Source organism: Podarcis vaucheri, assembly GCF_965113315.1.
Source record: "Podarcis vaucheri genome assembly, chromosome: 11".
In the NCBI taxonomy this organism is placed as follows: Eukaryota; Metazoa; Chordata; class Lepidosauria; order Squamata; family Lacertidae; genus Podarcis; species Podarcis vaucheri.
In genome coordinates, this window is record NC_138749.1 from 26,705,228 (window position 1) to 26,730,884 (window position 25,657).

General features: G+C 39.8%; 2 long non-coding RNA genes across 2 annotated transcripts; one reads left to right on the forward strand and one right to left on the reverse strand.

Annotated features, from left to right (window-relative positions):
* Positions 1 to 282: 282 nt before the first annotated feature.
* Positions 283 to 16,630, reverse strand: LOC309514258. Its single transcript, XR_014211840.1, has 5 exons — positions 15,959 to 16,630; positions 9,617 to 9,766; positions 8,411 to 8,563; positions 7,595 to 7,760; positions 283 to 5,225 (listed from the first exon to the last, which is right to left on the reverse strand). It is a non-coding gene; the product is annotated as an uncharacterized lncRNA (long non-coding RNA).
* LOC309514294 lies at positions 13,691 to 16,941 on the forward strand. The gene is made up of 2 exons (XR_014211894.1): positions 13,691 to 14,767; positions 16,627 to 16,941. It is a non-coding gene; the product is annotated as an uncharacterized lncRNA (long non-coding RNA).
* The last annotated feature ends 8,716 nt before the right edge of the window (positions 16,942 to 25,657 follow it).

Consider the following 25,657-nt stretch of genomic DNA (forward strand, 5'->3'; position numbering starts at 1 on the left):
TAATTAAATGTATAGCCTGGACATGACCAGAACCAGCCTTCTGGCAGCTCTGTATATTTATATACATAAGAAATATTTACATAATTAGAGCAATTAAAATTATCCTTGCCCATTTTCACACAGTTGGATTTTGTGCAATTGACCATACGGGCACAGGTGACATTAAAAGAAGCCACGTATGGGGTCAACAAATCAATGGCCAAAGGTGGGCGTCGGCGCACTTGGTTACCCCAGTTGTGGTAACCGGAATAACCAAGGATGCGAAGAGAATCATTTTGCTAATAACAGGAGACTGGTTAGAGAGGCTGTTGGACCCTTGAATGGCAAGGGAGTTGAAGATGCACTAAAGGAGGATAATGAGATTGCAAAGAATCTGAAGAGAATATGTAAAATAAAATGAAAACCAGAATCAAAACATTCTAACACAAATAATATCAGTGCAGTTTCTCTTTACACCACTAAGGTACCATTTCCCCAACGATCTGACTTGGCATGAGATGGTTATCCGAATCTGATTTCTCACAATCATTGCTAGGAAGTGGAGAAAATGCATGGAAACTATTCAAAGCTGTCGCAAGTGTTCCTTCATGTTCTTTGAAATGTGGCAGGTCCTTCCTTCTACACCCGGCACAGCAATTATCGCTTCTTTTTCCTCTGTTTGTGTTTCAAAGGCTTGAAATTAAATAATGAGATATTAGTCACTGGCTTATTAAGACCTGTCTTGTACTCTTATGCTTAAAGTCTTTCCCTGTTTTAACAACACTTTCAGGGATACGTCAGCTGTGGTCTACAAACCAGTTCAGCCAAAGAATGCATATAAACCAGTTAGAACCACTGATGATGAACCCGTGGTGACAAGTTGTTTTTAGTTTACTCAGAGAAACATGGGAAGCTGCTTTATACTGAGTCAGGTTATTGGTCCATCTTGGGTTCCAGCCCCATGTTGGGCAAAATATTCCTGCGTTGCAGGGGGTTGGGCCAGATGACCCTTGGGGTCACTTCCAACTCTGCAATTCTATTATTCTAAGCTCAGTATTGTCTACATTGACTGGCAACAGCTCTACAGCCCTACTTGGACATCCTGCAGATTAAGCCTGGGATCTTCCAGTGAGCTTGTGCCATTTTTCATTTGCTACAGAAATGTTATATTTCATCATAGCACACAATACATGATTCTGTCCTTAGTTTTTTTTCAGCAGTTTCTTTTGCTCCAGAGCAGTGATTCAGATTATCCTTTGAAGATACCTATATAGTAACTATGTTTTGCCCCATGGAGCAGCTTTGGTGAAGATCCGTTTCAGTTGGGAAAAGGAACATGGGGAAAGCATTAAAACACTTTCCCCCAGTGACCTCCCCCAAACTGCTTTCTTTAAAAAAATCTATTATTATTTTTTAATCAGCAGGATGTCTCACACTATATGTAGTTTGACCCTTAGGTTTAGGAGAAGTCTAGCAAATCTATTCAACAGTTGTTGTTGTTTTTGAGAGAGAGAAAGAAATGTATTGTATTAGTGCAAAGGGTTGGTTTTTTAAAAATGAAACATGAAGTTCTTGGTCCTTAAACTGCTCTTCCCTTAATTTCTTTATATATTATGTCACTTCCCCAATCCTTTCTGGATTGCAGGTTACAAATTAGTTTGACATCATTGCAGGCAGCATACTTGGGCCAATTCTCTAGCTTTTTATCAAATTAAAAAATGTTTTTTAGAGATAAATCACAAGAGTATACATTCTTGGTTAAGACTTTGATAGTTTAAGGCAATGAGATTGGTTTAAAGCCAGCTTGTCCTCACAATCCAAAATGCTTTTAAAGTAGATGAACCGGAGGAATGATGAGCAGCCCACACAACAGCAAGGGTAGCTTTTGCAGACAAGCATCACCCAGAAACAACCAAGTGAACAGCCAACAGCTAACTGTTTGTGCTCTTTGCTCACTTCTGGCTGTCTGAAGATGGCATATTGAATTATGTGGGTGATCCCACCAGGGCAGTTCACACAAGACATTACTTTCCTTGTGAATCTTCCATTACGTATCTATTCATTACCATTTGGAAATTTGGACACTGTGTAGCAAGAATTTGTAGTAATTTTTCTAGCTGTCAAGTTCACAAGTACAGTATTGCTGAGGCTGCACCCATTACAGCTTAGCTCGCACTGTTATCCAGGATACATTACATTACATTACATTACATTACATTACATTACATTACATTACATTACATTGATGAGCTGGCTCTTTGTAGTGCTGGGTTCAAAGGCTGGCTTACCTTTTTGTTCATTTATGAATCACTTCCCATGAAACACCCCAAACCTATCAACAATAAAAACATCAGCAATAAGAAGATATATAAATACAATTTCTAGCCCAATGCAGATAAAGACTACTCAGCATCACTTGGAGAAATAGCAGTGTGAACTGAGCTTTTTATGGTTTTAATAAACTCAAATTAGATCAGCTCAAATCCCTTCCTGCCCCATACGATTGACTCAGTGGTGGAAGTTTTTTTGTAACTTATTTATTTTTTAAAGGAAACTATGCCTTCATTGAAAAAGAACTAAGTGTAAGAGAGAGGAAACACTGGCAATAGTCCCAGATGTATCAATACTGCCTGCATGAGGATGTGATGCCAAATAACAAGAAGTCTAGATTTGAAATGTGCATTTCTAATTCACTGTGACACAAAACAATTAATAGTCCATACTTCATTAGTCATAGCAATTGCATTAATTCTGGTAACAACAAAGGTAGCAAAATTCCACTAAGACTAATTTCCTAGCACAATGTCAGCTATCCACCTTCTGGAGGCTCTGAACCTTAACCAGCCCTCTAAGAGGGAAACAAAGCTCGACTGGAAGTGAAAGGCTTCTCATTGTAGGTGTACAAATGTTGCAGCCTGTGTTCCATTTCTTACATAAGTCTCTGGGCAGCAAAAGCAGCAGGGGCTACAGAGCTGAAGAGAACAGTAAGCTTGGCAAGGCAGCAGTGGGTTAGACGGCTGGACTGGGGAGGGAATACTTGGATGAGCCACCTACTATAAGTAACTAGGGAAGGTCCATCAGGCTGAGGGGACTCTGTAATCCCACAAAGACCCAACTATAACTAAGCAACCCAAGCAACATCAGAGCTAATGAAGAGTTGAGTCCTCCCACCAACATCAGTGGAAGCTACTTCATCAGGGCAAATGGGGCACTGCCTCCATCTGCCCTCAGCCAGCCCCCACCTGCCTGCCTTCTTTCTTACAACCAATCCAAGGGGGTGGCCCTATCTGTCAGATTTCTCCTGCTTGGTCTCAGTAATGCCTTTTAGAACTTAGCATGGAGGAAGATGGGGGACAAAAAGCAGAATTAGTTGACTCTGCTTGTCATTGGTTCCAGCTCCACCCTCTATTGGTCTCCTTGCCTTTCATCTTACCAAGCTCACTGGGCACCAGCCATCACCACCTCGCATCCTGACAGAGAGCAGGATTAGGAAGTTGGAAAGGAGGGATTTCCTTCCTGGGTTGTCAGGTGACCAGCTTTCAACCCTGTCATTCGACTTAAAAGGAGAAACAACCTGACATAAACTTCTTTTCTTTTAGCTAGGTGAAAAAGCAGTGGTAACCCAACATATTTCCAGTAGAGAAAATAATTAGCACGGCATATATGGAGGAATACACAATGGTTTATTTTAGGACAACATTCCTTTGGGCAAAATTACTTACTTATTTGTAACATGCCATTATCTATTTACGTATTAATGAAGAGAGTGTGGATTTTGTAATTAAACTCATTCGGTGACCAGAGAAGCATTGCTTGATTTCTCGTACAATCTTGATGGAGTAAAAGTGATTAATAACTACTGTGGAAAGTGTCTGCGCAGTTTCTGTATCAAATAACCTGGAGCAATTTTGAAACTTCATGTAGCTATCCTTTCCCTAAAAATCACAGACATTAAACTTGTTCCCAAGTATACATACTCTTTCAGATACAGGCATCTAAGTACATATTTTAAATGTGCATTTGATTATATGCACAATGAGCATAATAAAGGATGATTATATGAAGATTTACTGACAAACTAAGAATGCTGAAGACTCAAATATATCCAATGCAAATATTCAGCTTGGCATTACTCATAGAGCAATGCTCTTCGAGTGCAGATTCCAAATTTAAATATTCATATGTGATATTTACCAGGTTTGTTTAGTATATTTGTTAAATTTAACTCCAACATTTCCTTTACCTTCAATTAGAATATGGTATATATGACACCATAAGGCAAATGTGGAGAGACCATCACGAAAAGGGTACTTTGCAGCATCTGTGGTGCACCTGACCCCTGGGTGGAAGCATTTTAATGTCTTTGAAAGGGCTGTGTGCATAGCCTCATCTGTTAAATCAAAGTGGGAAACTGAGCATCCTGCACCCAGTTGGGCGCATGCTTCCCCAAACAGATGGGGATATAAATGGGGAAGTCTGCTTCCTTGAATAAAGTGCATGAGCTGGCTTTGGACAAGAATCTTTATTAGGTTATAGTTTACAATTTTCTGTTGTTTTCATCTTAAATTATGTTACACAATTATTGCTTTCAATTGTGTATTCAATATTAAAAATAAAATTCTACATAAATAAAAAGTCAGTTTGTGAAACGTTGAAATATTAATTTAGAACAAATGGTGTCCAAGTTGCACAGACTCTGTTTTCTGCTCCTTTCTGCAGTTGTGTCCATTCTCACAAGAATGTAGGGAGGCATCCCTGCCACCATAGAGACAGGGCTGCCTTCCCACCAACTCATTTGTACCTGTGAATGAAGGCAGGGAAGAGGGGTGTCACCCTGGCAAATAAGGCAGTGCTTCCTGCTTGGCACTACATGTGACTTGCCTTCCCACTCTCACCACCCCCTGCACAGTGTCACCTCCATCCCTCCACACCAGAGATGGGCAGATGTGGAGATACATCCAGAAGTATCTTGTCAGATGAGGTAGAGCTGCTGGTCAGTTGCTGTTGCTTACTTGGAGAAATGGGGAAAGGGGCAGGGATGTCAGTGCAGTGTGCAGTGCAAACACAACTGTGAGGCGAATCCAGTGGTCCTGCAAGTGTGTTTGCATTGTGCCAACCTCTCTGCTGCAACAGCAACTTACCTGCCAAAGCTTCCTATGGCTGCTATGGGTGGTGTTTCATTTTGATGGTATAATGCAAGGGTTCCCTAACTGTGGTCCACGAGGTTCATCAGGTGGTCCACACGTCTGAAAAAATACAATTAAAAATAATACAGCACCTGGCACAGTGCATTAAAGTTGCATTAAATGGTCTGCCATGACCCTCAGAATTTTTTAAGTGGTCTGCAGGATGAAAAAAAATGGGAACCACAGGCATGATGTATTCTTATTAATGTTTTCAAATGTCTTGTAATTTGCTTGGAGGCTTTTAGGTAACAGGCAACTAACAAGTCTAATAAACAGAGTAGAGTATTTATTTATTTTGGTCAATAACCAGTTGAGTCTAATAAACATTAACAATTCTTATTGATAACAATGATAATCAGCTAGATTAGCAGGTGTGTGCTTTCTTACGTTTTTATAAATGATGAAGACTATGATGTGATACAAAATGTAAGTGAAAATAGAAATGGTTGAAGAATGTGGAATATTTAAACATGTACCAAGTTGTACACATATTATATTAGCTACAACTTGCATTTCACTATAAAGTCCTGGATAGGACGCTACCTTATCCCAGGTCAGACTATTACTTAAACCACTCATGAAAGATTGTCATTGATGTCACCTTCACAATTTTCAGGTAATAAGTTTTTGTAATTCCTACCATAAATGTCTTCTATTGCCTCGCTTGTCCACCAGTTGTTATTTCCTTCCAACGTGGTATGGTCATAAGAAATAGTTTTGTCAAATGGAATAAGCATCACTATAGTTCAAAATAGCATATTAAAAGAAATGCTTACATTAGCTAAGTATTCCTTAACAGCATGTTGATAGATCTGATTTTGCTTTAAATACCGTCCTTGAATTTTTACAGAATCTTTTAAAATGCCTTGGTTCTGCATTTGGATCAAATCCAAATTCTATTCCTGCTACTTGAGGAAACCTAAATGTTAATAAAAACAGTTTATATTTTATATTATGATGAATAAACTCACTCATTAATATTCTCCACATTTCAGCCCTCTTTCAAAATCAATACAATCTATTCCTCCATGTGCTAACATTTAACACACATTGATTAATAATGCCATGCAGATAACAGTTCCTGCTCCACCTCTGTGAGCTCCTTCTCTAGCCTTCCTCTAATTTCAGCTACCCCTAGTGCACTATCCAAGAAGCCTGCCTTGACCTATTAAATTTAGCAAGACACTCTAGTTTCCAAACATGAAATACAGCACAGAGCACAGATGTTTGGAATGTACACAGGCAGGAGCCATTTAAAGCAAGTGTGAGACTGAAAGAACTTTGCACACAGATGCACTGGGTTTCAAAACAAAACTGCATTGGCTTCATACAGAGCTGGCATGGGAGTGGTGCTCCAATTGCTAGCTGAGAGGCACAGCAAAGCCTTGTCTCACTCTCTTTTGCGTTAAAGTGCAACTGGCTATTTGTCTTCCATAAAAAAGTGGTTTGCCACATGCGGTAGGTGCAAAACATAATGTTTAGGCAGCTTCTGGCATTCTCATCTCCACAAGGAGGTTTTTAACTCTTATTATTGTAGGCAAAGCATATGCTCTACCACTGACCTATGTCCCTCCTCCCCAAGCTGTTGATACTTTTGATTCAAGAGTTGGTTCATATGCAATCACAAATACGGATGGACAAATCTGTCAAGATTCTCATTTTTCAATTCTTAAGTTCAATTCTCCACATTTCTGTATCAGTTTGCAAAACATTTTTAAATATTAATTTCTCCTAATGTATACATTTTATATGCCTAATATACAAATTTGTGCAAAGCAATTTTCCTTAATATAATACATTTCAGTATGTTTTTCTCATGAATATATGCATTCTTATGCACAGTTTACTGCAGTGTATGCACTTTTATACACCTTACAGTCGTACCTCAGCTCCCGAATGCCTTGGGAGTCAGACGTTCCAGCTCCCAATCAAAAACCGGAAGTGAGTGTTCCAGTTTTTGAACTTTTTTTGGAAGCCAAACATCACAACTGTACTTGATTGGGGAACTACATCACAAAATTCTCAGAAGCTCACATTTCAAAAGATGGGTGTATTTCAATTGTTTCAGAAAGTAAACTTGATAGGTTCACTTTTAAATGCAAATAGGATCCAGTTTCTCCCCCATTCCTACATTAGATGCCAAGATTCTGTGAAAGTGAAACTAAATGCTGGCAAAGTCCTTCTCCTGGCAACAAAGGAGGAGGGAAGGGGAAGCAGGCAAATCCAGGCCTTCACTTCAGCTCATTCCAGCTAATGTGCATAGCACTAAACCATAGTTTAGTGTGACATAAATTCAGACAGTAAGAATAGTATAATTTGCATGCAAGATGGAAATTGATAAATGCTGACTGTTACAGCATTAAAAATCCATTTTCAGAGGAGTTCAGGAGTCGGAGGAAGAGGCACTTAAAAATATATATACTTCATACCTTCCATCAAGAGCTGGGTATCTCTAAACTCCATTTTCAAGAGCTTCCAGCAGTTGTTTGCCTGTCACTCTGATGACGAGAAGGGCATCAATAAAGGGAAGAATATTCAAAAGGTCATGCATTGTAAAGTCTCCTGCTGGGTGTATTCGATTTGAGTGAAGTGTTCCTATAAAAATCAAAATGAAATCACCAACCAAAACTGCAACACTTTTGTGAAACTGAACAGATAAACAATTAATGTTGTTTTAAATAGTAGTGATGCTGGTACAGTATTTCAGTGGGAAAATGTTTAAGTCAGGGCACAGGAGGCTACATGGGGGTGGGATTGGTGAAAATGAAGTATCATGCCTTGAATAAACAGTAATGTTTTTCACTAGTGTAAAGCCACCGCTGGATACCTTTGCCTTTCTAACTTTATTACTAGATTTTGAAAATTTGAGATAGCAGGCTATTTGCCATAGTCTTGGAGTCTGGCCTCCAGCTTGCTTTCTTTTTTAAAGCAAGAGATGTATTTGGGAAAGGTTACTGTGTTAATAATTCAATTATTGTGTTTAGTTACTAATGATGCTGTTTTGTGGAGTTTATTGTAGTATTGCATTGGAATTTTATCTGACTTATGTTTATTTTCCCATTAATTATGCTGCTTTAAATGTATCTTTTATGAGATCTTCATCTGTGGTGTTTTGTTTTGATATTTTGTATTTTTATTACATGCTGTAACTTAGATTGTATGCATGCTTTGAGGGTTTCTTTTAAAAAAATATAAAGCAGTATAGAAATGATATGAATCAATTGATGAAAAAATTAAAAGGCCACCTGAATTAAGCAATGCTACATCTTCCGTGAATAGCTTCCAGCATTGCATTAGCATTGCATTGCATTTCCCAAATTGCTCTCCATTCTTCTAACAGTTTTGACATAACCATCTAAATGAACATCAATTGGGCAGAGAACTTCCTTTAAAAGACTCTACAAGAAGAAAAAGGTTGAAGCAGTTCATTGGAAGCAAAATCTGCAGCAAATTCCAAAGCACCATATGTGAATATTCGTCTGGGAATATATAGGAGAATTCAGGCAGCCTTCTCCTTCCATGTGCAAGGGTGAGGGAAAGGGCACATTCCTTGATTTGGCCCCCTTCCTTGTGTCACTGTTGCCATTCCACAGCCAGTCATATCTGCACTGAACATTTAAAGTGCAAGGCTTTCCCTCAAAAGTTCTGAGAATAGCAGGTTACCCGTCAGACAACTACAACTCTCAGCACCCTTAACAAACTAGTTCCAATGATTCTTTGGGGAGCAGTCATGCACTTTCAATGTATGGTGTGGATGTGATACATGTGTTGGAGAATAGTAGGGAGTTCATGTAGGCTCCCTCTGTGGCTTGGAACAATGGGAGTTCAGGGTTCCAAATCTAGTAGGAGCCTACATATGTAGAAGAGGCTTCCCACTTATCCCTCCAACTTATGGCCACAGTGATATGAGGGAGGGGATGCCCTCTTCCCCTTCAATCACACAAGGGAGATGCTTAGGGCTAAGAGGAACAATCCAGGATGTGGAACAAAAAATATTTTTCCATGCTAGAAGTTAGATAGGGTCACTGTATATCGTAGGGCTTGCATCTAATTATCTTAACTACCTTAATTAGTGAGATGATGCTTTGTTGATTAAATATGCATATGATAAACATTAGTTATGAGGGGAAATAATTTTTTTGTTTGTAAATGATATCTGCATGCGTTGGACCAGGGACAATATTCAAATAATTTTCCTGCTTTATGAGAGAAAGAGAGGAGCCTCCTCAAAGATTGTGCCTATTACCCAGTTTTTATGCATGCATATATTAAAAGTGGTAGTTCTGATATGCTGCAGACTTCATTGCTGAAGTAAGGAGCAAACCCACACTGATAATCTTGCTTAAACCAAGATTGACAATATCATCCATCCTTAGCCTTATCCATGTTATATCTGAACGAGGCCTAGGGATGACATAGCTTTCCAAAATGAAAAGTAGTACAGTACTTACCAAACAGTGCAAAGTGTGCTCCAAATGCATTTAAAATTGGAACCATGTTTTCCTTTTGTTATTGCACTTAAGGCTGATGGATTTAAACAGTCCCCACTAAATATTAGAAGTGGATTCAGTAAACTGAACTTTTTGATAGCTGTAGCAAACCTGTAAACATGTTCTTAGTTTTTATCTGGTGCTTTTAAAATACAATATATGAACAAAATATAAAAAAACAATATATGAACAAAATGTTTTCATAAGGTAAATCAGGTCATCAACCTGTTAATTCCTTTGCCTTTCTGGGGAATGTGTTTGAATGTGCCCAGCATCCTGTTTTCACAGTTGCCAATTTTCAATATAATACTTTCAGTATTATATTGTTTTTATTAAAATTGATAGAAATAGATATGGACAAAAAATGATTATTTTTCAGTACAGTGGGGAACTGTTCAAGAGTGGGAACTTCCTATATATCATCAGAGATCATAAACAGAATGAATGTCATCATAAATTATTCCTAAGTATGCAAAACTGATCCAATATTTATGAAAAGAACCATCTTGATTCATCATTGTGTCTTGATTCCCAGAACTGTAAAAAGTCCATTTATAAAAGTCCAGTATGTTGATGACTCCATAATATATGAACCAGGAGAGGCTGTGCAGGCCCTGGACCAGTGCCTGGATGCAGTAGTGGCCTGGATGATGGGAAATAAATTGAGCTTGCATCCAGAGGTTGCAAGCTCATCCAGAGGTTCTGTGGGTTAGTGGTTCCTGCATCTGAGAAACTGGCCAATAGCCTGCCCTAGAGGAAGAGGTATGCAGTCTAGTAGGTGCTCCTGTATCCACTGGAGGCCCAGGTGGTCTTGGTGGCTAGGAGTGCCTTTTTACCAGGCTGACAGTGGCAACCATTCCTTGATCAGGATAGCTTGAGTACATGAGTTCTGGTATTGGTAACTTGAAAACTGGATTACTGCACGCACACTTCTTGCTGATTAATATTACACAGGCACCCTTGCAACATTGTTTTAGTATTTCAGCAGGCCTATGCAGACACATAATTTAGTTATATATACTTGTTTACAATTTTATCTGTGTATTGTTGTATTTTGTACTATTGTATGTGCACTGCTCAGTTTTTTTATTATTAAGCAATTTATAATTTTATATATATACACACAAAGATATTTTACAGTGTCTGACATGACACTTCTGTTCTTTTTTTCAATCATACCTAAAAAAAAATGTTTAAGTTTTAGTTCTGAGACAGTTCTCAGATGAATAAGATTAAACAAATTAATCCAAACTTGTTAGTAGTGATGGTACTTATGGCTCTCTGGAATCCTAAGGAAGTGAATTTGCAAATGATTAAAAGATGCTCCCTCCAATGGTTGAGAAGCTGCACAGCTAGTCATGGCCTCAGATTCAGCTTTTCTTCTGACTACTCAGTTGGCAGCAAGGTTCCTTTTACAAGCTGTTTATTTATTTTCTTACATATATATTTTATCTTCCTTCCTTCATGAAACCCAAGGCAGCATACCCGGTCTCCACCTGGATGCAAGGTGGTAGCGATCCATGTTTCTTCAGACCACACCCTGGGGCCATTATAACTGATTAAATAAATAAATATCATTTTTTCTTATGACAGGAGCACTCATATTTTATTCACTATTCTCAATAGTTGACTAGTACAATGCACTTTACATGGGTATATGACTAAAGTGCCATTCGGCGTAGCGTTCTAGATCATGGCTGTTGCCTCTTACAAAGTGGACTACTCTACATTATAGCTAACTCACTGAATTATTTTCAGCTGCCTGCAATTTTATGCTGATTACTTATGGTAATTTTATGGAAGGAAGTGTGTACTTGGAGGATGTTTAGTGTGACCACTTTTAGTTATTATTGTTGGTACATTTTAAAATTTACTTGCTTACTATGTAAAGCTACTTGAGAACTTTGGGTATGAAACAATACATAAATAAAGTTAGTGGTGGTGCTAAGAGATATATTTCTTTCCTATGGACTTAGTAGTGTACTTTGTAGTGTATTTGAATAACATTCCAATTTAGTATACTGTACTCCTTTTTCTTTGCTACTTGAGTCTATAGCCCACAACTCATGTGGGTGATAACTGGGCAACACAGATGGAGAAGTACTTTAGCTACAGTAGATGTATCACTTAATTGAGTCCAATAATATTTGCTAGCAAGCTGTTACATTCTTGTGTAATTGATTCATCACAGCAGGAGGAAATTTACTCAAATTCTACGCACTGCCCTCTTAACTTTAAGACACATTTGTAGGCGTCAATCCAGCAGTTATACAAACTTAAAGCTCACTGAGCACAATTAATTTACATGTTCATCATTGTGCACTAGATTATATTACTAGAATCCTGCTAAATTTTATAAGCTTATAGAACTATAGGTATTTACGAACAAAGTTTCTTTCCCTTGGAACAGATTCTTCTGGACTTTAAATGCTGTTACACTGCTTGTGCTTGTTTTTAGCAGGTAACTGAATGATCAATTTTTATTGTTTAAAATGTATCCATTAATGTTTTAATATAATGTATGAATTTATTTATTTTATTTAACAAAATGTATATACCACTTAATTGTTTTAAAAAAAACCTGCTAAGTTTACAAAAATACAAAACATAAACGAGTATTTAAAAATATTGAATCACTATTAAATAAATTGTTGATTAAAATCAACAAAAGCTAAAAAGAAATAAAACACATGCATCTTCTGCATGTCTGGATAGGTTTGCCTTAAAAAGATGTTTCAAGTAGGTGCTAAAGAGTACAGCAGAGGCAGCTACCTGATCAATAGGCAGGAAGTTCTAAAGTGTACGTGCTGCTACACTAAAAGATTGATTTATTACACGTGCAGAACAGTGCCAGTTCCACAGATCGAACATAGGGTAACACAATCCCACAAGTAAACACTTTGAACTTGGCCTGGTAGCAACTGGGCAACCAGTGCAAATCTCTGAACAGAGTGTCATTCTGCACTAACTGTAGCTTTCTGATCAAGTACAAGGGAAGCCTCAACAGTGGCGTAGCAAGATCAGGCGGTACCCGGTGTGGAAAATTTCTTGTCACCCAGCCACACATTGAATTTATTTATTTTTTGTCTGCAAAAAATGGGGAGCCAGAGTTGTTGAGCTTTTTTGCAGAGATCGCATGCCTTGCGACGAGGAGTTGAGTTTCGCACGACACACCCGGGGCAGACCACACCCACATTACTCCGCCCCTGAGCCTCAACTACAGTGCATTGCAGTAATCTGATATTGAAGTCAGTAATGTCTGAACTACTGTGGCCAAGCTCTCCCAGTTCAGGAATGGCCATAGCTGTCACACCAGTTGCAGAGGGTAAAAGGTGCTTCTAGCTGCTGAGGTTATCTGGGCCAACAATGCAAGAGTTGGATCCAGAAGAGACTATGTACCTGTATCTTTCAGTGAAGTACAACCCCATCCATGACAGGCAGTTGACTGTTTTCTTGGACATGGAAGCCACACAAGCACTGCAGATTTTTTGAACTCTACATGAGCTGTCCACAGGAATTTGTTGATTGGGTGGTCAACAAATATTCCACAGAAATAAGTAATAGTTTTAGACTTAATTATTTTCTCTCATAAGGTTGATCTCTAATACTTTTTGAATTGTCAGTGTACATATTTAAATATCATAAAAGTTTTAGCTCAGTTGGTTACAGCATGGTACTGATCCCTTTCAACTTTACAATTCTATGATTACACCCCATATAATAATAAAATATTATAATTCTAGGATTCTAAAACACAAAATTATGTCTTTAAAAAGGTTTACTTCTTGTTAGGCATATACAGAGGCAAGTAACAAGGCAAATACTCTTGGTAAATGGAAACAGATAACAAAACATTATAAATTATGAATTGTGCCGAGCAGATCTCAATGAACCGGATGCTCCTGCAAGTGAAAAGAGGTGGGGTGATTTTTGCTGATTTCTCCTTCTCCGTGCAGTCCCTTGTGCCCCTGCTCTCAATTTGCTCTAAGGGGTTGGGCAATCCTCCAAAATAGCATGGGAAGTAGTGCTGGGGGAATTAAGGGAACAGGAGGAATCAATGAAAATTGCCTCCCCACCTTCCATTCCCAGAACTGCAGGTCTGGTTCCAAACCTATGGCACCGCAAATACACACACACACACATATTGTAAAGGCAATTTTAATACACATAGTTCCCATTTTACCCAATGGCTGTCATCTGTGATTCCTTGCAATGTTCTATTAGTTTTGGTCTGACTTTTGTTGGTTCAGGCTCATTTGCATATGAGCAATACATGCTGTCCTAAAACAGTAGCAGTACATAAAAAGTCTGACATGAATATGCACATAACACAGGGCTAAAAGAATAGGGAGAATGCTGGGTGGAACAAGGAATTTCCAAATAACTTCTTCCTAGACAACATCTACTGGTGCTGTGAGTTATAGTAGCTTAGTGCTCTTTGGAAGACAGGGTAAGTGGGCCTCTTGGGGCCTATCATTCTCGCTCTCTCTGCATAGTTGGAGGGTATTCATATAGCTCAAATCAAGCATGCTGTTCCTTGCTCTCAAAGTTTATGTTTGTCTCTTTCCTTGCCATAAAGTGGGGACGGGGGGGGGGGGGAAGCCCGTTCACAGTAAGAGGCTTGGAATGGAGACAATGCTGCATTTTCCATAGACAATATGACAAGCAAATAGAAGAATCCAAACTTTAGTTCAGGGGCAGTCAGTGTGGGTCATCCCAGGCCTGACTGTGCCTCGGCCTCATCCCTCACCCCCTTCCCCAAATCCTAGATACACTGGGGTTGGTTGTGAATACTTAAGAGACGAACAAAAGACATTCTACTCATGCTCAAAGCATCTGTTCTTCCTTCCCATGTCATCATGCTGAGTCCTGACACTGAAATAATGTGCTGAGGCTAAGCTATAGTGAGCCCCAGCTAAAATTAAGCTCTGGCACCAACCAATACTTATTTTCACCCACATCTCCATGGTTGGTTGGTTGGTTGGTTGGTTATGCCAAGACTGACAGGCTCCCACTTTATTTCATTTTGAGACAGCATTTGAAGTTGTTGTTTTTTAATACCAGAAGGCATTTTATGACGAAGGGTGCAAGCCTATACATGTCTACTTACAAGTCAGTCCAACTGATTTGAATGGGGCATCCCCCCAGGTAAGTATGTATAGCAAGTGGCTAACGTTATTTGGCTTGAGAGCCGCATTCACCCTTGGCACACAACCCCTTCTCATTTCATCTGTGGAGATCAACTCAGGAGAGTTGCTATTCAGTGTTGCTGTTTTTAAGCAGTTTTTCCAACTCTACAGTAAAAATAAATAAAAGCAGAGCAAACACGAAGTGTGCTTTACACCTTGCTTGCACCCTGTATCAGTGGCTGTTTCTCTCATACTCAACACATTTATGAATCCATCTTAGTACAGTAACTAACTAGTGCAAAAACAGGAGTACTTTGTGTTTACAAGGTCACGGCAAAGCATTACCTGCCCAAAGATGAAGGTGAAGAAGAAGCCATTGGAGCCAAAAAAGGGGAGGTGTTGTACTGTGGTTTGGACATTTTAAGTATTCTACCTTTATATAATTTGTGTACATGCGCACCCTGACATTGCCTGTCATTTAACTACTTAATGAACACATAACTCCTAAAATGTTTCATTTCAAACTGTGTATTATCAATTTTATGCACAAATATTTTACTCCTCTGTATTTTGTGTCTAACAGCACAGAAAAAAACCCTCCCTACCCATCAAACTATCAGTCTGATTACTGAGGAGGAAGCAGTTTCTGCCCCTGTTTTTTATACTAGGTGGAATCGTTTAAAAATCTCCGCTCACACCAACCTCATGTCTACATTACATTTTCTTTTTTGCCTCCACCACCAGCAAATTTGAGAGGGGTCTGGGGGGAGGCAGAAAGACTTGCTTGTCACGTCAGACCCCTGGGCTAGGGATTAGTCACCTGTGACGCACAGGACTGCCTCCCGAGTCTGCTGTTTTTATTGCGTGTGTGGCGGTGTTTTTCATTTGCGGCGTCATTTTTACATCATATGTTATTGTTGTTAATTTGTTTGTTTTTTTTAAAGTAAGCCCCTTTTAAAACTTCATCTGAAAAAAGCATGGCATGTAACACAATAAACAAGTGAGTTTCCTGGATGAAAATGGCGCCAAAGATACAGCAAAAGGAATGCCTTCTAAGAATCAGAGGGAAGGGAGGAGCAGATGCCCTAATCTGTCTCATAAAGATTTTTCCCGCCATTTCCTCAACCCCCATTTCCCAAGTTGAAAGGACCTATCTATTTATACTTAGAAGCACCTCCTACAGGTTCCTCTTTCCTAGACTCCACCTCATAAACATCACTTAAGAATAACCAGGCCAATTTGGCTCTCGTCTGGTGACTCTGGACTAAGACTGGTGTTAATAGTTTTACTAGTCCTGTCTCTGGTGTCTGAAGGAAAAGAAGAGCAGCCTTGCTCCTCAGAAGGCAGATTTTCCATTATTCTTTGTGAGCTTGGACAAAATGGCTCCTGGTTATCAGGAGTGAGACAGCAAAGACATTTGGAGTCACATGAGCTGAGAATAGCTGGCAACTTTTCCCTTTTCTTGTGAGGAATCCTATTCGGAATGAGGGAATTTCCCTTGAAAAAAGGGAAACGTTGACAGCTATGGATCTGAGGGAGATGAGGGGGTGGTAGCAGAAGAAATTAACTCTGGGGGAATTTGATGCTTCCTGAGAAAGGAAACGTGTGTTTATTTTCTGAGGGAACGTGCAAAAGTCAATTCTCAACACGCCTTCCTATACTATCATATAGATGGTCATAAATCCTCTTTTTCTCTCAGATAAATTCTTCATAAATAACTTCCCACTGGAAAAGGGCCTTGCTTCTATTCCTCCAGGCAAATCATGTTTCTGATATTTCCCCAATGATAAGCCGCACACAGGGCCCTAAATATAACAGCTCAGTGCAACATTATTATTTCAGAAACCATGGCAACAAGAAACCACAGACCATCACAACTTCATCATGGCTGCAGCCACAAGGAAAGAGCAGGCCACGCCTCTATCCCACAACATGATTTTTTTATCTCTTCAGGATGGGAGCATGGTGGTGTGTCTCATTTTGAAAAGTGATCTCAAATCCAAGTATTCAGCTCACTGAGATGTCAGACACAGCTTTTCCTCACAGGACATGCCACCACTTGAGGATGGCAGCTCTATATTCACAAGAAAGGTGACTGTTCTGCAGTTTGGGCAAATAAATAGCTCCCTGCCCATTTGGATCCAGAAAACATTTAAATTTTAAAAAATATTTTTGTACTTCAAGAACTGCTTTCACAGAACTGCTGCTGTTTCTTGCATGTGTTCATCAATTTAAATATATTGAAATTAAATATGTCCATAGCCAAGCATCAGAATATCTTTATGTATCAATTGGCTGAAAAGTAGGGGTGGGGGGTCACCCAGGGAACATGGCAGCTTAGGCCTATATCTCACTTCCATAGTTCCAACCAGAACACCACTAAACTAACTAGTTCAGCAGCTGCTGAAAAGAAGCACCCACACGGGGCATGTCGCAGCACATTTTTGCAAAAAAGAATGGACCATGGATACCTATTTTTGGACTAAAGAAGCAATTCCAGCATCTGAAATAGGACAACAAAGAGGAGTCTTCCCTGTCACCTAAAGTCTGGAAGTCTGAGTTTTCAAGTGTTTAGGATTGAAATGACAGCTCTGTTGGCAAAAACTGAAACATCGTCTTACAGTGGAGTGGACCTCTCCAAGCTAAGCTTTTGGAGAAAAAGGAATGTGGACACAACCTCTGAAATAGATGGGATTGCTAATGAAACCAGGATTCTAGGTCTGTAAACAGAAATTAAAGTAACATCTCTGGCTAAGAAAAACCAAGGGCCTCAGTTTAAAATGGAAGACATAGAAAACTGCTATCACAATTTGACTACATAGTGACTGGCACTTCAATAACTGATTTCTGTCCTTCCTAGTGTGGGATTGTGCCTCATATTTGAACCAGGGATTTACAGCATGTAAAATATAGTGTTCCCCCATTTCAGATTCTGGAAAAGTCTAAGTACATCCATGATCTGTGTTGATTGCATTGTTATATAAATATAAATTGCAGCTTGAACTACTCTGAACACATGAAAGTTAGTGAGGGGTTTGTTCATGCTTGCATCAAAGTAATTTGTTTTTCCACATGAATTCGTGCAGCAATTAGCTTAGCCTTTGGGGGAGAAAATATGAAAGAAAACTGGCAAGAGGTAAAAATAAAGACTTTCAAAAATAATTTTCACAGCTTCAAGTCAACCATAGAAAGGTAATAGGGCACAATAAAATATATAGGTAGAATTTACACCGCGTTCTCTGGAAATATTTGAAAGGAATAAAAGTTCAAGTTATACAGGAACAATATCAATAATTACAATACTTGGTTCAAGGAACAGCTGCAGGGCTTTTCCAGCTTGTCCTATGTGTTTGTTATTCATTTGAAGCATTGAACATTCCCACTTGGTTTCTGCTATTAAATCACTGGGCAAGTGTGCAAATCTTGTGAAGAGCTTATGATTCCTTTGTGTCTGTTGATGTGCAAATGGTCCCCTCAATGAGTAGATGTGATCTTTTTTTGTAGAAACTTCTCTGTATGTCTGCTGCACCAAGTTTGCAAAAAGGTGTGACACAGAAGGTCAAAGAACGCAGAGAGCAATCACATGAAACCTTACTCCATTTGTATCTGCATGTGAGTCTGTGCACAAGCTATTGCTTATGCTCACAGATACTAGTGCCATGAGCAACTCTTTTGCTGCTCTCACTATACTGTGTCAAGTAGGCATTGTTGTTATATTGCCACATAGGCTGTGTACACACTGTACCCTTAAAACACAGTCAAAGCACACACCCCCTTTGTTTGTTAAAAGGGTTGCTGGGAGTTGTAACTTTGCGAGGGGTAAACTGCAGGACCCAGAATTCTTTGACGGAAATAATGTGCTTCAAAATGCTTTAGGTGTGTACAGCGCCAGTCTCTGCATTTAGAACTGCTTTAATTTTCCCTTTGTGATTTGCTAGCAACTGATAAAGTGTTGCTATATACAGTATCATCATAAACTGATTGTTCCTATTTAGTAAATCTAACCCTATTTAGACGAGAAGAAAAACCTTCCTCTGCCACTCTGAATTGCAAATGGAGCGTCAGACCTTGCACTGTCTTTTCACTTCATCCATACAATCTGTTTTATCTCAGTCATATTCAACCACCCATTAATATTTCTTCTACAGCTCAGTATTTGACAGTGTGGATTAGATGTCTGTTTAGTTAACTGGACAGACACATGTGTTTGAGGCCAGAACACCCACCAGCCAATCTGGTTTACCGCCTATGACTATTACTGGAAGGATCTTTGAAATACTATAAATGCAGGTTACAAAAAAAAAAGAAAATGTAGAGAAAACACTATCTTCACTTTGATTGCAGTTGACAAATCCTGTAAATGGCTGGACAACCGATGAACATCTTTTGGAACCACTTCTCTCCCTTCAGGTCCTGTCCCTCATCAAAACTACATTTTCTCTCTCTTAATCCTCTTTCCCAACTGTAACTGAGCTTTTACGGGCAACCAAAATTGCCATAAAGCCAGAGTAACTTTACTATGAGGAAAGGCTACAGGATCTGGGGCTCTTTAATTAGAAGAAAGATGATCAAAGAGGAACATTTCAGAGATTTATAAAATGATGCTGCTTGGGATGGAGAAAGTCTTTCTCATATGACATCATCCAATGCAACTTGATTGGTAGGAAATTCAAGGCAGGTGATAGAAAGCACTTTCTTCACAAAATGTGAAGAATTCACAACATGGCTTTAAATGTGCATAATGGCCACATGCAACCTGTAGCCTGAGAGACAGCTTTTGCCTTCTTGTTCGGCTTATGTGGGCTTTCCCATGGTGGGAAACGGGACCAGCAGGACTAGTAAGCTGCCTTGACTAATGCATACTCATTAATAAGGTTTAATAAGGGGGGGGGGAGAGAAGTATCATTATATAAATAAATAAAAGAAATCCAGCAAGACTCCACTTATACAGTTGTACCACAGGTTACAGACACTTCAGATTACAGACTCCGCTAACCCAGAAATAGTACCTCGGGTTAAGAACTTTGCTTCAGGATGAGAACAGAAATCGCACAGTGGAGGTGCGGCGGCAGCGGGAGGCCCCATTAGCTAAAGCGGTACCTCAGGTTAAGAATAGTTTCAGGTTAAGAATGGACCTCCAGTACGAATTAAGTTCTTAACCTGAGGTACCACTGTATAAGCAATTGCATTTATTGTTACTTAATTAATTGTTCTTTGTTTACACATTTATCAAAATGCTTATGCCACTAAACATCAAGATATCCAATTGGTGTGCAAAAAAGGAGAAAAATCCATAACACAAAAAAGCATATCAAAAAAGAGAGAGCAAATTTGGCAAAAGCTTAAAATTTCAGGAGCCCGGCACATTTCAAGAGGAAGGGATTTATGGAGAATTGGTTACATAATATATTAGGCCCTGTTCCATGTAGAGGCCCACCAAGCCCCAAAATTATTGTGTACTCTTTTTTAAATTGACAAATAGATTGAAATGTTAAAATAAATTGAATGTGTGCACGTTCATTCTTCAGTACTTTTTCTCCTCCCGCCCTGTTGCTTTCCTAATATCCATTTAAATTGTAAGGTCCTTGGGGCAGGGACCTGTCTGTTTTTGCCAGTGTACAGTGACAGTGGTCTATAAACACAAAACCATTCAAAAGTTCTAGCTCCATCTTTTGTTGAAGGTACAAACTGTACGTAATAGTTTTCAATATATCTATACAAAGATCACATCCAATACAATATTATTTCTGGCAGCTCATCTGGCAAAACGCCACTTGAAACATTGCCAGAAACTTCTCTTAGAGGCTTTCTGCTGAGTTCATGTTCACAGTCTAGTGGATAACTCTTAAATATCTGTGATGTTTTGGACAACTCCACCTGGACATCTGATCAAATATTGTAGTTTACTCTCAGCAGCTTTCAGGAGTCATTTTATTTTCAGACTGCACCCTTGTTTTATGTTCTGTGGGCTGCTCTTCATTTTATTGACTGTGGGTCTTTCTAGCAAATCTGATGGCAGATATGAATACATAAATTTCCTCAGGGAATTTTCTTTTATGCAACTCATTTTAGCTATAAAGATCTGTGTTTTGTAGTGCTGCGAAGCTAGGAAGGGCAATGCTATGAAAGCCACTCTGACAGTTTTTCCTTCTATTTGTAAATTAATGCAGCACTCTAAACAACAGCAACATTTTTAAAATTAGAATCACAAAAGTTCAAATTTATTTAGGTGAAACCTAATAGAAACCACCAGTGTCCAATCCTTTACACACCCTTTTACACACTACCGCCACAGAAAGCAGAGCTACAAAAGGAAGCAATAGAGGTGATGGTGAATGCAATGGAGTGTGTAGGCAATAAGAACAGCTGGGGATCACTCACAACAGTGGCTTCAGAGTCTCTGTCACCATACTATCACTTCATGCCCCAAAGCCCCAGGGGTCTTGCAGCACCTGTAGCACAGAAGCAGAGTTGTAATGAGTATTGTGGAGGCTGTCACTGTAATCAGGCTGGTTAGCCATATTTCTAATTGTTATTTTACTTGGAAGCATGTTCCAGTTAATTAAAAAGAACTGAGAAAATTTGCTAAGGATCAGGCTTTATGTTGGTATGGTTAGTATCAGAACTGTCCATACTTCATTCAGCCACTATATAACTTGCTTTTTTAATAAAGAAAAACCTTGACAGCTTCCATCTACAAATCTTTTCTGCTCTATAATGAATTGCATAACCTAATAAAACAACAAGGTCTTGCAGTATCGCTGGGTGAGCATTGCCGAGAAAGACAGCCTAGAAATATTTTAAATGACCATTGGCTATACTGTACTGTTTGGGACTGATTGAGTTAAGAGTCCCGATATCTGGAGGGCCAAAGGTTACACGTCTCTAAGTCCTAGAGCAGGGATAGCCAATGTGGTGCCCTAGAAATATTGTTGGGATATAGCTGCTACCATCCCTGACCATTGGCCATGTTGGCTGGGGCTGATGGGAGAGAGAGTCTATTAACTTAGGTGACCTTTAAAAAGCCTTACCCTTCAACCCCAATCATGCAGTTCCCTTGGCATCTTGTTACCATGGCGGTACACAAGCAGCAACCCAGTAATTGTTTCTCAGGCTGAGAAATTGGGACCTGTAGTACCTGCTGCTGACATAACTTTGCTGTTGGCTTGGAAGCCAGTGTAACAGCAGCAACTCTAATGGGTAGTAATTAAAGGCTAAGTTCTACACACAGTACTTTATATCCCTAAAGAAAGTATTTGCATGCTATGTTTTTGGCTTGATAATTTCTCAAGTGTAGGCCTTTGTTCACACTCATTAACAAAGGTCTGATGCAATCACCTCAAGTGGAAAGCTAGTACCCTTCCATTCTCCAAAGGTTCTTGAAAAACCTTAGTGGCTTTACATTTAATTACTTCTTCATTTTAGAATTATAGCTTCAGTTTACCCCATTCCAAAATCTCATGGTGCCCTACCTTTTTTTTCTTGTTGAATTACATTACAAAAGAAAAATTGAGGACCCATTGCTCAAAAGAATCTCCTGCAGAAACCAGTGATGCTCACAAACCTCTGGCTCTATTGTTGTCTCTAAGAGCATCAATCCATATAATATGGAAAGCTCATGATCTGCTAAAGATTCCAAGGCCAAAATATATGTGGTTTCCAGAGAGATTACATGGCCATGTATAAATTGATCATAATAATAACAACTAGTGAACATGACAACCTGCTTCTGCATTGATACATATCTGTGTTGTTTGAAAGACTGCTGTCCTCATGTGAATTTTGTTGTTTCTATTGCTAATATTATTATTATTATTATAAGGAATACTCATAACACAAAGCAAAATCTTGCAGTTCTGATGTGCTTTCTCTTCGATGTGATATTTCTGAAATTCCAGATGGCTTCATTTTCTCCATCTGTGGGCAGACATTTAGAGGATTTGTTTTGGAAGGAGAACCTCACCATTCCAAGCTGATGTGATGTAGACATTTGTAACAGACTCTAAGTCTATATGAGTAGAACACCACTGCCGGTGTAAATAGACCATGAATGAAATAACAGAGAAAGTCAGCATGGAAATCTTAATAAAGAACCACTTAGCTGGAAAGGGCCTCAGAGGTAGTCTAGCCTAACCATCTGATCAATGAAATATCTGCAGTGCAGGATGAAAGTGCAGTTTCTCTGACAGATGGCCATCTAGCTGCTGCTTATACCTCCAGCAAAGGGGAGCCCTGCACCTAAGCAAACTGTTCCACTGTTGAGCAGCTCTTACTATTAGTGAGTTTCTCCTAACGCTGAGTAGAAATTCAGTTCCTTGCAATTTCCACCAACTGGTTTTCATGCTGTCCTCTGCAGTAACAGAGAACAAGTCTGTTCCATCTTTGGCATGAAAGTTCTTCAGGAATTTGAAGATTGCTCAGTAATTCCTGCAAGGTGGTGGCATGAAGCTCCTGAAGTCCTGGACTAGGACCTGGGAGACCAGAGTCGCCCTGCTCAGTCATGAAGCCCACCTTGGACTAGTCACTATCTCTCTGCCTAACCTACTTCACAGGGTAGTTGAAGGGATAAAATGGAGAAGGGAAAAAGTGTGTGTCACCTTGAGCTCCGGGGGGGGGGGAGAGGTAGGATATGAATGTAATAATAAAGTAAATAAATCTGGCAGCAGCTGCACAATTGCTTTCAGGTACGGGAACAGCAAGAAGGGCAATATATGAAGAAGGTGTATTTGGGTGAGGCTAGCACAAGACAGTTCTCAAAAGCTCCACCTGTTGTCATTTATTTGCTGTGTAAATTCTGGGTCTGGGGGGAAATATTATGCTACCTTTAACTGTCTTGCTTCCTTCTCTGCCCGCCCACACCCTCAAAAATGAAATTTGATGATGGCTGTCTTGTCTCTTCCTTAATGTTCTTCAGATCTTTCAATCATTCCTCCTATGACTTTTTCTGGGCCTCTTCCTTTCCTTGTCTCTCTGTTCTACAATGTCATTCTTAAAACGTAGTGCCTAGAACGAGACACAATACTCCAGAATATCACTGTCCTACTTGCGTCAAGGGTTTTCAAGCTGGCCTCCCATGCCTTTAACAGACAGGAAGAAATTCAGTAGGTGAAGCTTTCCCCATCACATCACTTCTATGCTGGCAACAAAAGTTTAACTGCTCAGCTTATACATCCTACGAAACTGTTAAGGGGTAAGAAATCAAGTAAGTGGAGAAAAATGGACAACTTTACTTCTGGGATTTTCAAAATTCTAGCCTGGTTCTATATACTTTTAAATGTTTGGCATCTTGATTGCCATTTAGGATTGTCTGCAGTGCAAAAACAAGTGTACCCTTCAAGTGCTGGTAGCAGAATGTTCTCTGTGCACAGCATTTGATTCTAGAAATTGTTTTCTAAAAATATGAGTCCAAGCCAGTCAAAGCCGCTTCCCTCAGTAAACTGGCCAAGGATCATGTTTGTCTCCATCTGTGTAACCACATAACACAAGTATACTTGAACACCATTAGTGTTATTTATTCCAATGAACACAATGATTGCTGTTATTGCTGTAATCCGTAATACGCATGACAACAAGGCAGCACTGCAAGAATACAGGAAGCTCCCTTGTACAGCGTTAGACCATTGGCCCATTTGGCTCAGCAACTACAGTACTTATACTGACTGGCAGTGGCTTCCCAGGGGTCTTTTCCTGCTCTACCTCAACCTAGACTGAACTTGAAAACTTATGCATGCAAAACATCTCCTCTAACACTAACTTGCAGCCTTTCTTCCAAGGAAACATAAGCTATAGCACTGGCATAGTTAAATCCTTATCATCAATCAGCTCACCTTTCTGCATCAATTACAGCTCCTTTGCCTTCCAAAATATGGTCCCTTCTTTGCTGTGGTTAGCACAGCGTGCCAATTTGGTTTCATTGCCTCATTTTGAGTGGTGTGAAAGGATTCTGCCATATAGAACAGAACACCATCTTCATTCATTCGTAGTAGAGATGAAGGATTAAGGTATACTACGGTGCATATCAGAGCCTATTCTGCCCAACAGGTATGCATTGGACAGAGCCGTGGCTATGCGGGGGGGGTGGGGGTGGTTTTTTTTAGCCCATGTAGGGCCTCCAGAGGGGTGCCAGCCTATGTGTGTGTGTACACAAATGTGTGTGTCGGGGTGCGAAACTGCATCTTTGATCCGGTTGAAAGCCTAGTTTTGCCCCTGGCATCAGGAAAGGGCAGGGATCAGATTATAGACATTTTCCAGTCATGGGATTATTCCTGTTGGTGCTCCCAAGGCCTAGCTTCTTGCTGGGAAAGCCTCTGCTCCTACCAGAGGGGAGGAGTTGTGAGCGGGAGTCGGTTACTGCGTTGGCAGGGGGGTGTATTCGGCCCCCTGCATCAGTTATCCCGGCTGCCGCGCCGCACCCTTCAGCCAGCCAATAGGGCTGGCTTGGGGGTGGGGTTTAGCCGCATTTAAGCGGCCGAGGCAGTGCCCCACGACACACACACACCCCGTGACATCAGGGGAAGCTTCCAGTTGTATTTGCATCAACAAGCTCCACCCCCTGGTTGTTAACCCTCGAATGAGTCCCCGCTGAGCGGGGTGAAGTCATGTATAGATTGTTGGATCCAATGCTTAAGCCAATACCACTCACATGCTGTAACCAATAAAGTTGTGGCCTTCTTTAGCCCATTAACCTAAAATACATGTGTCCTTGTGTCTTATTTATCTCTAAGCGGGTGGCGGGTCCTTGACTCACAACCAACCAATCAATGCAATACATGTAGATGCCTTTTTTACAAAACCTTTTCAATTTAGAAAAGGTGGCAGTTCAGATGTGCTACACATTAACACATTTCAGACATGAGGTTCAGTTGCAATTTCC